Source organism: Scylla paramamosain, chromosome 18, assembly GCF_035594125.1.
Source record: "Scylla paramamosain isolate STU-SP2022 chromosome 18, ASM3559412v1, whole genome shotgun sequence".
Classification (NCBI taxonomy): Eukaryota; Metazoa; Arthropoda; class Malacostraca; order Decapoda; family Portunidae; genus Scylla; species Scylla paramamosain.
The window spans coordinates 16204228-16221975 of NC_087168.1; the positions used below are offsets into that span (position 1 = coordinate 16204228).

At 41.2% G+C, this 17748-nt stretch overlaps 1 long non-coding RNA gene across 1 annotated transcript in view; it reads left to right on the top strand.

Annotated features, from left to right (window-relative positions):
* The window catches only part of LOC135109170 (uncharacterized), a 165368-nt gene extending 158328 nt beyond the window's left edge, over positions 1 to 7040 (top strand). The window contains exon 4 of the long non-coding RNA XR_010272602.1: positions 6355 to 7040. This is a non-coding gene — a long non-coding RNA (uncharacterized LOC135109170). The remainder of the gene's footprint in view (positions 1 to 6354) is intronic.
* Positions 7041 to 17748: the final 10708 nt, after the last annotated feature.

A 17748-nucleotide genomic window follows, 5' to 3' on the forward strand; every position in this document is an offset into this window, starting at 1 on the left:
AAACACAACCAGGAATGGAGAATGTACCATGCATAACCTAACTAACCTACCAACACACCACTAGGAAAGGGAAATGTGTCAGTATGCATAACCTAACCTAATCTATCCAAAAACCTAACGTAGCCTAACCTAACCTAATAAAACCAAACCTAACCCAACCTAACCTAACCTAACCTAATCTATCCAAAAACCTAACGTAGCATAACCTAACCTAATAAAACCAAACCTAACCGAATCTAACCTAACCGAACCTAACCTGACCGAACCTAACCCAACCTCACTTAACCTAACCTATCCTATCCTATCCTACCAACACGACCATTGAAGGAAAAAGTACCAGTGTGCATAAAACTGAAATGACTGCACCACGTGGGACTATAAAGGTATTGTGGGGTGGCCGAGGTGCTAAGGCTGCCCTGACCTGCGACCCTTGTACTCTGCATGCATGGAGGGAAGGGAAATAAAGACCGTCGGAGAAGTCAAAGAAGGAATTGAGGAGGACTTGAGAGTTGAAGAATAGGAAGGCGAATTTGGCGAGAGAGAGAGAGAGAGAGAGAGAGAGAGAGAGAGAGAGAGAGAGAGAGAGAGAGAGAGAGAGAGAGAGAGAGAGAGATAATAGCAGGTAGACCTTACAACAAAAGAAAAGAAGAAAAAAATAGAGAGAGGGGTGATTTGAAGGGCGATTGTCGAGAGAGAGAGAGAGAGAGAGAGAGAGAGAGAGAGAGAGAGAGAGAGAGAGAGAGAGAGAGAGAGAGAGAGAGAGAATTTCGCCCCGCTGACAACCACTACTATGCTGGGGTGACATTAATCATGGTCTTGACGCGGCGAGCGGAGGTAGGAAAGCGCAATGAGAAGGCCGAGTTGTTGTGCAGGGAGGGGGAAGCGGGAGGGAGAGATGGAATGTAACACTGCGTACAAACAGCCTCTCCCTCTTCCTTCCTTCCTTCCCTCAACTCATATTCTCCCTCCATAAGGTGTGCCGTGCCGCTCCCTCATCGATTTGAAGCGTGGGAAGAAAAAGAAAGGGTCAAAAGAAAAGTGAAGTTATTGTGATTGGAGAGCTGAAATGACGAGGGAGGTTTGGTGGCTACTGCTTTTTCTTATTGCTCTGTGAAGTGGCTTTGAGCTGGGCCAGGTTAAGGGTATTTGGCTCCATCGTCTTGAAACGTGTGTGTGTGTGTGTGTGTGTGTGTGTGTGTGTGTGTGTGTGTGTGTGTGAGAGAGAGAGAGAGAGAGAGAGAGAGAGAGAGAGAGAGAGAGAGAGAGAGAGAGAGAGAGAGAGAGAGAAAGTACACAAGTAATTCATATCTCAAGTCCTAATGAAAAGTGTTCATTTACGTTTTTTTTCTTGTACTTAATTTACCTGTGTACACTTTAAGAATGCATGACTCTACGTGCACTCTCGTTTCTGTGCCTCCGCTGTGTCTTGTTTCTGTTGTGCTGCCTGCTGGGTACTCTGTGATGAGCGGCGCGCCTGTCAGTGTGTGGCGGGGCGAGGGAGAGTGTGTAGGCTGGAAGCTTATATTTTATTAAGCCTCGCGGCCGTCCGACCTCACTACTCACACACATGCACTTGACTCTCTCAGCCCCTCCCCTGCACACACACACACACACACACACACACACACACACACACACACACACACACACACACACACACACACACACACACACACACACACACACACACACACACACACACACACACACACACACACACACACACGCAAACAGACAAGCCTCAACAAGGAAACACAGTGTAGATCTTTCAAAACGTTTTCATAATTGCAGAGATCCTTGCGGTCAGTTTTAGAAAAGTTGAATCATATGTACTGCCTTTAAAAGTAGTCCTTAAGTAATTTGTCACTAGAGGATACTGATTGAATTATTATAAACGCCAAGTAATTATTAAAGCCAAGAGCGACCATGCAGATCTTCGCAATTACGTCCGTTTACCAACACTTACCTTCAGTCTCAATTCCACATAGGGTCGCACTCATGGGCCAGCTGATTCAAGTCAAAGAGCAGGGATTAATCCATGTATAATGCCTGATTTAATGGTTATCCCGTCACCATGGTAATTTCAAAACACTCCGCCTTCCAACCCGTCCACTGCACTGTATTCCACTATGTTGGGCTAAAGATCCGCCCGTGTGTGTTCCTCGGCGCGACGGGAAGCACAGTTAGCACACACGCTCGCCCACGCCACGGCCCGGGCACACTGACCTCCCTAGTGCCTGTGTCAGAGTGTCACTAAGGACTAGGTCGTCGGGCGGGAAGAGAGCGGAGCGGCACCTACCTCACTTCGCGGGAGTCACAGGGACACTGAGACCTCTCGGACCACCACCACCACCACCACTGGTTCCGCTGACACACACACACGCACACACACGAACACACACCTATAAACACACACGCACACACACACACACACACACACACACACACACATACACATATAGGGACATCTACGTATATACATACATTTATACATACACATACATGCGCACACACACACACGTCTTCTAGGGAGTGGTGTCCTCTAGTGGCAGGGCCACAATATCCACGCCAACTCCTCACACATGCTTGATTGCCGCGCCCTCTCAGCCCAGCAGCGCACCTCTCGTCCCCGCCAGCACAGCCCGCCCTGCATCACCGTCCCTCCTCATCCCAACACATAATACCGGACATTTCTGTGCCGAGTGGCCTGAGCCAGCCAGCGTGCCGTGACTCAGGAGGCTGGCAACGACTTGGCTGTTCTGCAATACCCAAGTCGCCGGCCCTCGAAGTGAGAAGGGAATGTCGATTTAGTTCTCAGGAATGCCTTTTATATACATTGTTAAATGCATATATATACGTATCGATTTAATATCAGGAATGAAGAACACAATAAGTAACATCTTCATTTATCAGGGAAGGTTTTTAATTAAGGGAAAGTCTTGTGGTGTGAGGAAATATTCATATATTAAATTTACGGGCGTGAAAGTTAAAATTTCTTTCAGCTGAGGAAGAGAAAATATCGTAGCTTGCCAGTGCTTTAGAAAGACTTATACTGGAGGAGGCGCTGCGAGATGGAGGCGAGAGAGAGGGAGGGAGAGGGCGGCGGTACAGCGGAAAAGTTATTATGAAGACGGACTTGCTGGTGTTAAGAGAGACGAGCTTTGGTCAACGACCTGAGCCCAGAAGACCTTAACAGTGAATGAACCTCTTAAGGGATCCCGGCAGCAGTGTGAGGGATATGTGAGTTGGCAGGGAGGAGGGAGACGGGGAGGTCCTGCTTGGCCTCCCTCAGCCCAGCCAGGACGCCCACCTATGCAGGGATCATCTCTCGCGCCGAGGACATAAACATAACAACGAGCTCTAAGATCAAGCTGCTGCGAATTTTAACTCAGAGATTTTAGTTGATTTATTACTTATCTCGGAAATCTGACGACAAAAGTTGGGTCATACAGTAAGTATATTTTTTTCCCTCGCGTTAATGTGTAAGTATATAAAGAAAATTAAATTGCGCTTGGGCAAAGTAACTGAAACGCGAACTGAAGTGACCGTAGAGTATAGTTTTGTAGAGAGGCCTTCGTTGTCTGCTGCTGCAAACGTTCTTCTGTGCAATATTTCGCCTGTGAAATATTTTTGTGATGTGTTTTTATGTCAAGGTTCTGATTTACCAAACTCATGAGAATCAGAATTTTTAAGCTTTATTTATATTTATCTATATTCATTTTTATGTGCAGTATAATTAAGTGGCAATATTTTCAGCATCCGAAATGATTACTGAAATTACTAGCAGAGAGATTTGCTGGGAATTTTTTACATATTTACAAATATGAAACCGTACCCATACCAACCGTACCGTGCCATTCAGTACTGTATGTACGCTATTTAGCTTAATGACGTTTTACGCAATGAAATGTAACTGTTATACTCGTACTTATCCCAGCAAATGTCCCAAAATGCCGCTGTCCACACGCGGAGTATTGCTGTTATTGTTGTTACTCACCACGAGCATTACCGTAACAAATTGGTGGGAAAAAACTAAAAGTGCAATATTGAGTGTGGCATTTCAAGTCCGGTGTTGCTTGGTGCTCATGTTTCACATCTCGTGCACCATCCACATTAGCTGTTATGTGCGAAATATTATGTTATCATCTACTGGCTTAGTGACACGCACGGCCTCTCTCACACACACACACACACACACACACACACACACACACACACACACACACACACACACACACACACACACACACACACACACACACACACACACACACACACACTGCCGCATACGCACGCATACACCGTGACTCCCATGGACAATTCTCGCTGGAAAAAAAGAAAAAATACGGAAATTGAGTCTGTCGGAGTACACAGTTCACCTGTCGGCAGGAACAGCCAACTTTTATAAAGGTGTGTGCATCGCTGCGGCGGGTTTTGCACGCCACGAAAAAAAGAAAAAAAGGATATGCATGTTAATTTATATCTAACAACAGACACGCACAAGTGCTTGCTTTCTGGCAGATGCGCTTACACACACACACACACACACACACACACACACACACACACACACACACACACACACACACACACACACAGAGAGAGAGAGAGAGAGAGAGAGAGAGAGAGAGAGAGAGAGAGAGAGAGAGAGAGAGAGAGAGAGAGAGAGAGAGAGAGAGAGGCGACGAGATGATCAAAAGTTAACTTTTCATGCGGACAATTACTGCAAAATGACCTTGATGATAGCACATGATGACACAGGATCCTTCGCACAAGTCCACATGTCATGAAACATGCTTCACTTACTAATAAAACAGCTGACAAAAATTAATGTACATTTTACAAAGAGAAACTTATTGTCTCTATAAAATACCCAATTATAAGGTGAGTTCCTGCAGATGCCGATATTGATCTACGTGTTAGATTTACATTTCTCGTCGTAAGATCGCAAATGACTGCTGCAAAGTCCCTGTAATAAAAACGAACACTTATATTCATCACTTCCCGCTACTTCTCGAGGCTTCATGACACCCAGCACGCCTGCATGACTTAGAGTACTGATGTCACCGTCCCTCCTTGCTCAGTCATGACACAGAAAATCTCACCTGATGCCTTTCTGGATACCTATGTCCTTGGCTTGATATCCTTTGATGTATAGGATGACTCATGGATAACAAACAACAAACATTTTTCGTTATTCTTACCTGAAGACCTTCACATAACGCTTAGTTTCAGAGAATTTCGTTATATTGTGAGTTTCTGAGATGCATTGAGGATTGAAAAATTAAGTTTAATTAATGATCAAAGTGCAAAAAAAAAAATAAAATACCAGAGATGAAAACTTAAGTAATAGATGTGTGTCAGAGAGAGAGAGAGAGAGAGAGAGAGAGAGAGAGAGAGAGAGAGAGAGAGAGAGAGAGAGAGAGAGAGAGAGAGAGAGAGATTCCCTTCCAAGCAACTAAAAACTTCACCACGCACCAGGGATTTCTGCGCAATGACAAGATAAGAAGGATGTGGTCAAGGGAAAAATATAAACGAACGGAAATTAAATAAACCGATTAGGATATTGCCCGGAAATTAATCGCGTTATCCACAAGACCAGCGGGAGATTATGCTGCTGTTATTAGAATCTGGATTTATAAAAACACGCCTACAAATTTCTACTTTTCCCTCCTTCAAATGAATAGAACTCTTTCATGTGCGAGTATTGTGACGTGTTTGGAAGTAAATTGGTCTTTATTCCGGCTTCTCTGATTAACTCTATTCAGAACAGCAAAGTACCGAGTTTTTTTTTTTTCTTGCTCTTTGGTGTGTGTGTGTGTGTGTGTGTGTGTGTTTGTGTGTGTGTGTGTGTGTGTGTGCCGATCCTGTAAGAAAGAGTAAAGAAGCTCCCCCTCTAAAGAAATAGTAAAGAAGATAATGCTATTCCACGTAACCTGAAAATATAAATCTACTTGTCATCCCAAAGATAAATTTCCTACATCAAAAGAAAGACCAAATTAATATATTTTATGGTTTTACAAATGCATTACAACAGGAGGAACTGAAAAATATAACGTTGTAAATTTAGAGACAGTAGATCAAGAGGCACTGTTGACTGTTACGAAGAACTGAAGGGATATACAAAAATAGTGCTTTTCCGGAGGAGCTTTGACGAATGAAAGTATTTAACAGGAAATTGTGTGAGCGAGTAGTTTGTATTATTCAAGTCCGTGTGTGTGTGTGTGTGTGTGTGTGTGTGTGTGTGTGTGTGTGGGTGTGTATATCATCCTTATAGCTATGAAATACAGTCATGGTCAGAAGTTAATTAACATTCTACACTCTCTTCCAATGTGTTTTGTGTCCTCCCCACAGTTTCAAGATCTTAGACGTCCTTTGCAATCACTTAAGAAAACGTGACATCTGATGGAGTCTTAGCAGATCAGAGGACTTCAGGTTGAGGGGAAAACTTATGTAAGCAAAGTGCACGTGTGTGGCGTTTCTCAAATGCTGACCTTCACTGTATTTCAGAAAGCCTTTGGAATTTTTTACAAAGCCGAAATTAAACTGCACTGGAAAGTTTTCCTAAATATTCGATTTCTATTTGTGTTGAGTGTCTTTCAGAAATATGATCCAGGTTTGTAGCCTCGAGCCGAGGAGAACCCACGGCAATTAGAGGGAGTACCCTGACCGCCCATCTTACTTAAAGGATGTAGTGACAGTTTTTAATAGTGAAAATTAAATTAGCATTGCATGATCATAATGGAATCGAGGGAGGAGTGCAATTACTTAGTAGCCAGCAAAATATGCAAAATGATAACTAGTGTAGACTTCAGTGGAAATATAGCTTAATTTGTTTGTGTGTAATATTTATGTACTTTTAATTTGAGAATAAAATATGGTGCGCATAATTAATTTTCTTGTGTAATTTTCTTGTGTAACGTGTGTGTGTGCTTTTAATGTGAAAATGAAATATGAATTGTTACTGTGTTATTAAAGTAATGTAGTTCTTTTTTTTTTTTTTCTTTTTTTTTTATATATCTTCGTGTTTAATAATATGGTGTAGGAAGGCTTTGAACTTATTCTCAAGTTTCTTTTAGTAGACGTTTTTGTTCACAACATTTTAGTCCCATGATTTATTTATAGTAACCGTATTTCTTTTTCTTCATATCTTTTTAATCACATTTTTTGTAAACATTTATCACTTTCTTTCTGTCACATTATCCTTTTACTCGCGTATTTCTCTAGTAATATTTTTGATAAACATTTTTTTTTTTAATCTCCATTTTATGTTACATTTAATTATGTCAACAATTATTTTTGTCACAACATTTATTCAAGTCACATTTTTAACCACTGCATTTTTGTATCACACTATTTATTTTTTTTATTTTTTTTTATAATCACATTTTAGTCACATTTCTCTTTAGTTAATATTTTACTCCACAACATTTCCTCGCAGCGTTTCATTTTAATCACACCACCCCAGTACGTAATCTCAATATGGCACCATGAACTTGAACTCCAAATCAGCTTTATGATCATTATCTCTCATCCTACATTGTCTAGCGGAGTTTCAGCATAAGCGGGGCAGAGTAATGAACATCCATGACAGTTTTGCATGATCGCGCCGGGAACGTAGTTGATTCTTCATCGAAAGTTTAATGTCCAATTAGTCTTCACTGTTGTTGTTCCCAAGTTATACAGCCCAGCATCGTGCCCTGCCTTGTGAAGCGAGTGATGAGACACGGCAGGTTGTAGGAAGGCGCTTAAGTCATAATAAAGGTTAATTTGAATATTGCCTAGTACTCTGAGAAAAAAATAGAAAGTGGTTTGTTATTTTTCCATCCATTCCTTGACAGTGCTGGTGATGTTGGTGAGTCTTTCCTTTAATTTATTTCCAGTTATATTCCCTATTCTCTTCTTGTTTTACTTGTTTGTTCATTTCCCTTTCTTTTCCTTTAATTTCTTTCTTATTCTATTCTCTCTTTTTCTCATCTGTTTGCTCGTTTCTTCCTTTTCTTTTAATTTCCTTATTCTCTCCTTGCCTTTCCTGTTTCATCACTTCCTTCCTTTTCCTTCCTTCCCTTCCTCCATTTTTCATTCATTTCCATTACTTTCCAGTGAGTTTTATTAATGCTATTATGTACTTTAAGGGAAGCACAGCAAAATGAGATGGTTCTAATCGGTTCTTTGACACAATGTTCGTATGTTTGTCAAGCTATTTTCCTTAATTTCCTTCCCATCACACACCCCATTTCTCTCCTCGCCTTTCCTGTTCATTCATTTGCTTTCCTTTACTTTCCTCTCTTAATTATTCAGTTTTTCATTACTCCATTTCCTTTTTTGTCATCCTGCTTTTTTTTTCCTTTCCATTAGTTTATTATCAGTACCCACAATGAGAGAGAGAGAGAGAGAGAGAGAGAGAGAGAGAGAGAGAGAGAGAGAGAGAGAGAGAGAGAGAGAGAATCATGGCAATCATAAACTTGAGTGTTATTCTTCAAGTTTCTTAAAAGTACTTCCGAGAAAGATCTAATCAAAATTTATATATATATATATATATATATATATATATATATATATATATATATATATATATATATATATATATATATATATATATATATATGTATATATTATATAAGAATTATTGTCCAACTTATACGTATTGATTATAAATAAGTTAACTATGTCTGAAGTTATTGCACTATTTCTCTCTCTCTCTCTCTCTCTCTCTCTCTCTCTCTCTCTCTCTCTCTCTCTCTCTCTCTCTCTCTCTCTCTCTCTCTCTCTCTCTCTCTCTCTCTCTCTCTCTCTCTGACATTTCACACTTTCATTCATACAGAAACACACACACACACACACACACACACACACACACACACACACACACATTCTTTTTATTTTAGTTTTCAGCAGAATACCAAGTATTATGGCGACACACTGACACCCACACGTGCTTTCATTATGAATTCATTTCTTGTTTTTATTTTGAATACTTTTCTTCAGTGAACATTCTGAAATAGTAAAGCTTAGTCATTAAAGCATGCAAATGAGAGTTTTCAGGTGTGTGTGTGTGTGTGTGTGTGTGTGTGTGTGTGTGTGTGTGTGTGTGTGTGTGTGTGTGTGTGTGTGTGTGTGTGTGTTCATATTCCTCCAGCTTGTTATATTATTCATCATAATTTCGAGAAGAGTGTGTGTGTGTGTGTGTGTGTGTGTGTGTGTGTGTGTCTTTTCATAATTAGTCTCTCCTATCTAATTTGTAACTCTAAAATTACAAATTAGATAGGAGAGACTAATTATGAAAACACACACACACACACACACACACACACACACACACACACACACAACTTTCTCTCTTAACTGGTGAACAAGATATGGTGAAGCTAATTACGTATGAACCTGCATATCCTACCAGTTTAATTTCCTCCCTCATGCCTTTTACTACCCTCACTTTTATCCTTTTGATGCACCACCTACATATTACACTGTACTGTGTGCATAGAGGAAACTTATCACAGTCCCCCACAGTCACTGATTGAAATACTAGTTAAACATTACGTAACATCACCTCTCATCACACTAACACGATTTTACGTTTGACAGATCCCAGCAACTTTTATTTTCGCTATTTTTTCGCATTCATTTTTTACAAGATGCGATTATTCTTGCATGCAAATATATCATGGTGAATATTCAAGATGACTCTGGTATATTGATGCGGTTCTTTGTTAGGCGTCGCTGATGAGATGAGGCGGGATAGGACAGGCCAGTGCTGGAGGGGCGGGGCAGGTCTGGGCTGGACTGGGCGGGGCTGGCTGGGGTGACATAGGGGCGGAGGGGCTGAGTGGTGGAGGGCTATCAAATTTCACGGTCCCGCTTCAAGAGTCTGAGTCAGCGATGTGGGGCTCATGCTTTCCTTCCTTCCTTGCCTTCCTACTTGCCTCACTCTACTGCACTCTCTCTCTCTCTCTCTCTCTCTCTCTCTCTCTCTCTCTCTCTCTCTCTCTCTCTCTCTCTCTCTCTCTCTCTCTCTCTCTCTCTCTCTCTCCCCCATATTTCTTATTCTCGTTTCCCGTCTTGGTCTTGAGGCTTCTGCACCGTACAATCTCGTTTTCTACCAATTCGCTCCTACATCTTTTTTTATTTATAGTCTTCATGGTAATTTTCCCCCTTAACTCCATCTTGACTAACTCTACTCTCTCTCTCTCTCCCATATGTTACCGTTCCCATTTCCCGTCTTGATCGTGATGTATCTTAGCTCCACAACCTCGACCTCCTCTGACTCACACCCACACTCTTTCATCTATAATCTTCATAGTAGCATTACTCCATCACTCCTTGCCTCACTCTACTCTCTTTTCCATATTTTTCTGTTTCCTGTAGTTGCGAGATCTACACTCCATAACCTTCCCTTCCACTCTCTCTCTCTCACTCCTACGTTCTTTCATCCTGTGTGCATGGTAGCATTACTTCATCACTCCTCCCAGTCATCTCAGAATAAAAAATGTAAATAAAGCATCGTATCGTTCTTTTTACTATGTATTCATATTTTTTATCCTTTTACTCCTATTTGACATACCTTTCCTGATCCACTAACCACTCTGAGACATCATGTATTATTTTACACTCACTTCCACACATTATACTGACTACAGACTATTCTTTTTAATTTTCTTCTTGACGCTTATAAATATTTCACACGTTACTTCTACTGCTATGAAATGTTGCATATCACAGTGAAAAGGTCCAGACAAGTGGGTTTATTGTGTATTGCCAATCGACACTGAGTTCCAAATGCAGACACAAAACACTGAGGATATTGTAAAAATCTGACCCTAACGAGTCCACCAACTTTTGTCCTGGAACCGTGACATGGAAACCTTAAATCAGTAAGCTACGTGCGAGGTGAGATACCCGGAGAGAGAGAGAGAGAGAGAGAGAGAGAGAGAGAGAGAGAGAGAGAGAGAGAGAGAGAGAGAGAGAGAGAGAGAGAGAGAGAGATTTCAACTAGGGTTACGAATCGTCCTGTTCTTTTGTTTGAGAATAAATTGTTCGTGCTTAGCCAACAAAAGGTAGAAAAAGAGAGAGAGAGAGAGAGAGAGAGAGAGAGAGAGAGAGAGAGAGAGAGAGAGAGAGAGAGAGAGAGAGAGAGAGGCCTGAGGGATAACCGCCAGGAATAGATTCATAGGGGAACGAATGTAAGTGGTTAAAAATATTCTTGTCTTCGGAGTGTTTGATTTATGCGTGTGTAGAGATGCTGGATTGTTTGCCTGGTGCCTCCTCCTTCCCAGAGACCCGAGTGTTGATGTACTGGGGTAAAATATTTCAAGAGGGGAAGGGAGAAAGAGGATACAGTTTGGGCCTGTTATCTGTAAATTTTACCTGTGGTTCTAGAATGTTTTTATAAGAACGTAAGAAAATCAGGGAAGCTGCAAGAAGAATTTAGGTGTATACGTGGTTCTCCCTTTATGAAACTCACCTACCTATTTCCACCTATCATTCCCATCCATAAATTTGTCTAGTGTTCTTTTAAAGCTCCCTAATGACTCAACACTAACAATTATCTACAACTACACTTGATAAAAACAAAACAAAAACAAAAAAAACTTTCCTCGCTTCACTCACAAATATGGCGCCTAAATTACACGAGGAAAAAGGGAGATGAATATACCGTTTATGTAAGCAACGTGTAAACATTAGTGCGGTTCTTGAATGCCTGTATCTGGAATATCCTTGAAAAAAAAAAGGCGCTTTTATCTGACGCCACTCACAAATATGCCGGCCAATGTGTGTGGGACGCACGGCAAAATGATTTATTGTGAGATATTTTTTTTTTTTTCGAAACAGATAATTCAATTTTTTATCAGTTATTACGGCCCGACTGTCAATTAGTGTGAAACGATTGACATTAGAATTTACAACGATTTAAAATGTTTAGAATCTTATAAAAATCGAATATAGAGAAGTGTGGATAGATAAATATATATGCATAGGTTGGTAGATGGGTAAATAAGCAGATAGATACACAGGCAAACAGACAGGGAGACAAGACAGACGGGCAGATATATGGATAAATACATAGATAAATACAAAATACATATATAAATAAATAGATATATATACAATTAGGTATTCATATGGACAGAAAGATAAATAGATAGATAGATAAAAAAAAATATGCTGATAGGTAAGTAGATGTGATGGAATATATATTTTTCAGTTTGCCTTTTTCTGTGATCAAAGAATGAAGGAAAGAGAAAAGTTTGAAAGGGCAAAGCTATTAAGGACAAAAATTAATTAACTTGAAATTAGCAAGGTGTATAATCTTCCTTGATCGCATCACAGAGAAGCTTATGATTGGCAATATTTCTCCTTCCTTCGGCAGTGTCACCATCATCATCATCGTCATCATCATCATCATCATCATCATCATCATCATCATCATCATATTCTTGTTCTTCTTCATCATGTTGTTGTTGTTGTTGTTTTTGTTGTTGTTATTGTTGTTGTTGTTCGTCTTCGTCTTGTTGTTGTTCTTTTCTTCGTGTTCTTGTTCTTCTTGTTCTTGTTCTTGTTTTTCTTGTTCTTCTTCTTCTTTCTTCTTCTTCTTCTTCTTCTTCTTCTTCTTCTTCTTCTTCTTCTTCTTCTTCTTCTTCTTCTTCTTCTTCTTCTTCTTCTTCTTCTTCTTCTTCTTCTTCTTCTTCTTCTTCTTCTTCTTCTTCTTCTTCTTCTTCTTCTTCTTCTTCTTCTTCTTCTTCTTCTTCTTCTTCTTCTTCTTCTTCTTCTTCTTCTTCTTCTTCTTCTTCTTCTTCTTCTTCTTCTTCTTCTTCTTCTTCTTCTTCTTCTTCTTCTTCTTCTTCTTCTTCTTCTTCTTCTTCTTCTTCTTCTTCTTTCCATATTTACTTATCTACTTATTTATTCATGATTTTCCTTTCACATGCTACACTTCCTCCCATCAACACCCCTCCTCCTCCTCCTCCTCCTCCTCCTCCTCCTCCTCCTCCTCCTCCTCCTCCTCCTCCTCCTCCTCCTCCTCCTCCTCTATCTTATTCTTTTACGCTTCTTTGCAACACAACGCAGCTTATGACTCTCATCAATTCCTCCTCCTCCTCCTCCTCCTCCTCCTCCTCCTCCTCCTCCTCCTCCTCCTCCTCCTCCTCCTCCTCCTCCTCCTCCTCCTCCTCCTCCTCCTCCCATTTGTTGTCCTACTACTACACTACTACTACTACTACTACACCGCCATTCCTATTATTACACAATCTTTTTTTTTTTTGTCTTTCTTAATTTCTGTTCAGTTTTTCTTTATTTCTTGGTTGGTTAGTTGGTAGATTGACTGATTACCTTCCTGCTTTCATTGGTTCTTTTCTATATGTATTTTAATTTTACCACCATTACTTCTACTTCTGTCATACCCTGAACTCTCAACACGTATCTGAAACAATTACGAATGCATCAAGACAGGAAGGATAGAGAGTGAGAATGATCAATCAGTAACACGCAGGTAATGGTGAGGTAATACTGAGCAAAGGGTCTTAACTATACAGGTCACAAAACATAAAGTAAGGGATGTTCCAGGAAGCCAGTCAGTCAATACGTGGCTGTCCATGTATGCGAGTAAAACGCACACAGCCACTCACCATTCCCGTCCACAAATTCATCCAATCTTCTTTTAAATTTCCCTGCTGACTCGTCACTAACAAGACATTTCTCCAGGTAATTTTGTACAATACCTTATAAATTTTACCTTCTGGGACTGGCATCTTTAGTGGTCTTTTATTTTTCCCCACGTTTTTATTCCCTTTTGCCAGAAACATACTTCTTTAAAACATATTACTGTGTCTATTCCAGTCATCTGACATTCTGAGAACAGAGGGAAGCTGCGGTAGGCCAGTGAACCTAAACATGGTAGTCCCTGTATACAACACGCCTGCCTATCTCCATCTATTATCTTTGGGTACTGAACGAACAAAGCCAGACATACTATTCAGGGTCAGTGGGGTCAGTACCTCCTCATTTTAAAATAGATTAGTGAATTGAAATATATTTCTCTCACTCTGTGATACTTGAATTTCCTTTCGTTCATCTCATTTCCTTTTATATATTAACATTTTTAGTGTTTTTAAATACCTTTACCATACCATAATTTTGTTTTTAATATCAATATTTTAACCTGCTTTCTTTCCTGCTTTGAACGTTTTGCAGCTGCGCCATATGAACTGCGCATTATGAACTCGATGTTGCGGCGCCATGAAATCAAATCAGTCAATCTCTCTTCATAAATGTATCAAATCATCTATTTTAAAACTCCATCATGACTCAGCACCAGCAACATCCTCACTGAGTCCATCTTACATGATGCCAGTGACTCGATGTACGACTGAAGCACAAATAGTGTCATGTATGTCATAGGGAACCGAGACACCCATATCACGGAATGTTAATATATCCTGTTGCGAGGGAGTAAGGGAGGAGGGGGAGAGGAAAAGTGAGAGAGGGAGAGTGGGGGAGGGGAAGGAGGGCTAGTTAATGAGAAAAAAGTCATTATAAGTAATTAATTTTGTCTGGCCAATTTCCAGTGTGTGTGTGTGTGTGTGTGTGTGTGTGTGTGTGTGTGTGTGTGTGTGTGTGGCGTGGCGTTCATGCGCTGTAAGGAAATGGACAAAAAGGGAACATAAAACTAGAGAAAGTTTTAACGAAATTCACTTTACATGAAAGGGTGTGGCGAATTTTATTAATTTATTCAATCTCTCTCTCTCTCTCTCTCTCTCTCTCTCTCTCTCTCTCTCTCTCTCTCTCTCTCTCTCTCTCTCTCTCTCTCTCTCTCTCTCTCTCTCTCATTTAAAAGCAATTTGAATAATTTATACATCCATTCACTTTCCTTATTGGCCGGTTATTTTTCCCCCTTACCGTCACTCCATAATTTTTGGACCTGACGGGGACGCGAGGTAATGGATGGAAAGCAGCGGAGGGTCCCTATTGGTTCCCCTCACGCCATCAGGTCGGGTCACCCAATTGACCTGAGTGGAGGGCGTCATCATCATCGGGTCACACTCTCCTCTGCCTCATCCTTCTCTTCTTTTCTCGTTTTCTCCCTGTATTCCATTCACGTCTCTCTTTTTCGTACTTTTGTCACTAACATCGCCACAACTGTCGCCACTACTGTCGCCTTAGGCCTTCCTTCACTCGTCGTCTTGTCAGAGAGAGAGAGAGAGAGAGAGAGAGAGAGAGAGAGAGAGAGAGAGAGAGAGAGAGAGAGAATGTTAGGCAGCAGTTTTGGACAAAGGAAGTAAGAAGACGGAAGGAAAGTGAGAGAGAGAGAGAGAGAGAGAGAGAGAGAGAGAGAGAGAGAGAGAGAGAGAGAGAGAGAGAGAGAGAGACAGACAGACAGACAGACAGACAGACAGACAGACAGACAGACAGACAGACAGACAGACAGACAGACAGACAGACAGACAGACAGACAGACAGAGAGAGAGAGAGAGAGAGAGAGAGAGAGAGAGACAGAGAGAGACAGACAGACAGACAGACAGACAGACAGACAGACAGCCAGACAGAGAGAGACAGACAGACAGACAGACAGACAGACAGACAGACAGACAGACAGACAGACAGACAGACAGACAGACAGACAGACAGACAGACAGACAGACAGACAGACAGACAGACAGACAGAGAGAGAGAGAGAGAGAGAGAGAGAGAGAGAGAGAGAGAGAGAAAACTTTGTGCTCCCTAAGGAGGCCACAAGGCTCTCAAGACCACTGAGAGGTCTTCGTCTAGACTAAAGGCCGCTGGCAGGCCACGGAGAGGAGCGGGACGAGGAGAGATTGAAAGGAGACGAGGAGCAGAGCAACATAAGGAATAACTGGTTCTATCAAGCCTATTACCCTCTGACGAAGTTACCTGGTTGAAGGCACTTCTCTATTGTACTGTCTCCACTATTGGCGTGAATGCAGGCTAGAAAAGCAACAAGACTCATCCCCACCCACTTCTGTGAAATGTGTGTTGGTAGGATAAAGTGACCCTATCGTGTGTGTGTGAGGGGACGGAAATAAACACGTACAAGGTGGTACACGGAACGAAAGGCCGTGCACAACTTGGTATTTTACTAATAGATTAAGGATTATGCAAGTCATTGAGAGGGAAAAGAGAAGAAGGATGTAGGAAGGAAGGGCTGGGAAGAGAGAATATTTATGTAATACAGAGCGAGAAGAAACTGAGAACCCAGGAAGATGAAAAAAAAAAAAAGTCGTATGCATTGTGATTAATAATATTACTGTTATATACAAAAGGTACATCACGGCAATGATTTTTCGGTTTTATTAATTAATGTTTGATGCTAAAATTATTTCCTTTATTTTCACGGAAGGGCTTTACCGTGTTCTCTCTCTCTCTCTCTCTCTCTCTCTCTCTCTCTCTCTCTCTCTCTCTCTCTCTCTCTCTCTCTCTCTCTCTCTCTCTCTCTCTCTCTCTCTCTCTTTTACCATAAACATACAAGAACGTTTACTATTTATTCGCATTACGGTTATGAAAAGTAAAGATCCCTTTGTTGCAAGTTTAAAAGTCCCTCCCCTTTTTTTATTTTCTCATCAAAAACGCTCTTCAACTTTTTTTTTTTTTTTCATTTTTGTTCTCAGTCAGTCCAGCTTGTTTTTCCCCCCGACACGTGCACTCGGCCGCCCTCCACTTACTGGGAGGGCGGTGAATGGCGGCATTGTCTGAACTCTATCGTGAGGGAGGAGGAGGAGGTGAGGGCGAAAAGGCTTTGTCACATCCCCCTTACCCCTCCTCCTCCTCCTCCTCCTCCTCACCACCCTACTCCACCTCTCCCTCCGCAGCAGCTGTGTCATGGCATTCACTCAACATCTCCACGACTCTTCCTCGAAACTTAGGCAGACAGGCCCATCCACAGCACTCCAGCCTGCCACTCTGCCACCCTCGGTTACTGAGCCTCTCCAAACTGTGATTTTTCTGTTCTACGACTCTTAACACTCTTATCTCGGGGAATCGTGCGGCGTGTCTTTGCTCGCGTGAAGGAGAAAATGTGTTGTTTGGCAGCCTGGAGACTTTCCCCGTGTTCTGTTTGCTGGGCGTCTTGTAATATTTGTCGACGCTGAAAGTTGCGGCAGCTTATGTCTGACTGTGAAAGGTTGGTTCTTGTGTGTGTCGGGGGGAGGGTGGTGTTGGTGAGTGTTTTTGCTTTCTTTTTCATTTTTTTTTTATATACTTTGTCTTTTGTTTCTTCCTTTAAAAGCCTCTGCACTTCTCGGGTTCATCCAGGGCAGGGTAGTATACGTAGGTTGAATATTTGCAAGCATTTGATTCTATCGTTACTCATTTTCATCTCATCACTTGTGTCTCAACTCTAAGTCGTTATATTGTGTCCTATTTTCTCACTCATTTACTTTTTGCTCTTCCATAATATTTTGTATTGACGCCGTGTACAACGTCGTTTATTTCTGTTTATACATTGCTTCTTATTTTCTTCCCGTTTCTTGTACGTTCCAGGTAGGTCCACCTCACTAATGCAAGAGTTAACTAGTATCTTCACTCTTTCATCCCCTCCAATAGTAAACTTTGAAACTCCCTTACTGACAGATTTTTCCTCCTTCCTACGATCTGAACTGTTTCAAGAGACACTCCTAAAGTTTAATTGGCCAACTGTTTCGATTAATCTCTTGTAAGGGTTTGGATGAGTGGGCTTATTATATACACTTTTTAAACTATTTTTGTTCCTTTTAGCTAGATTCCCCTAACGCGTAATAA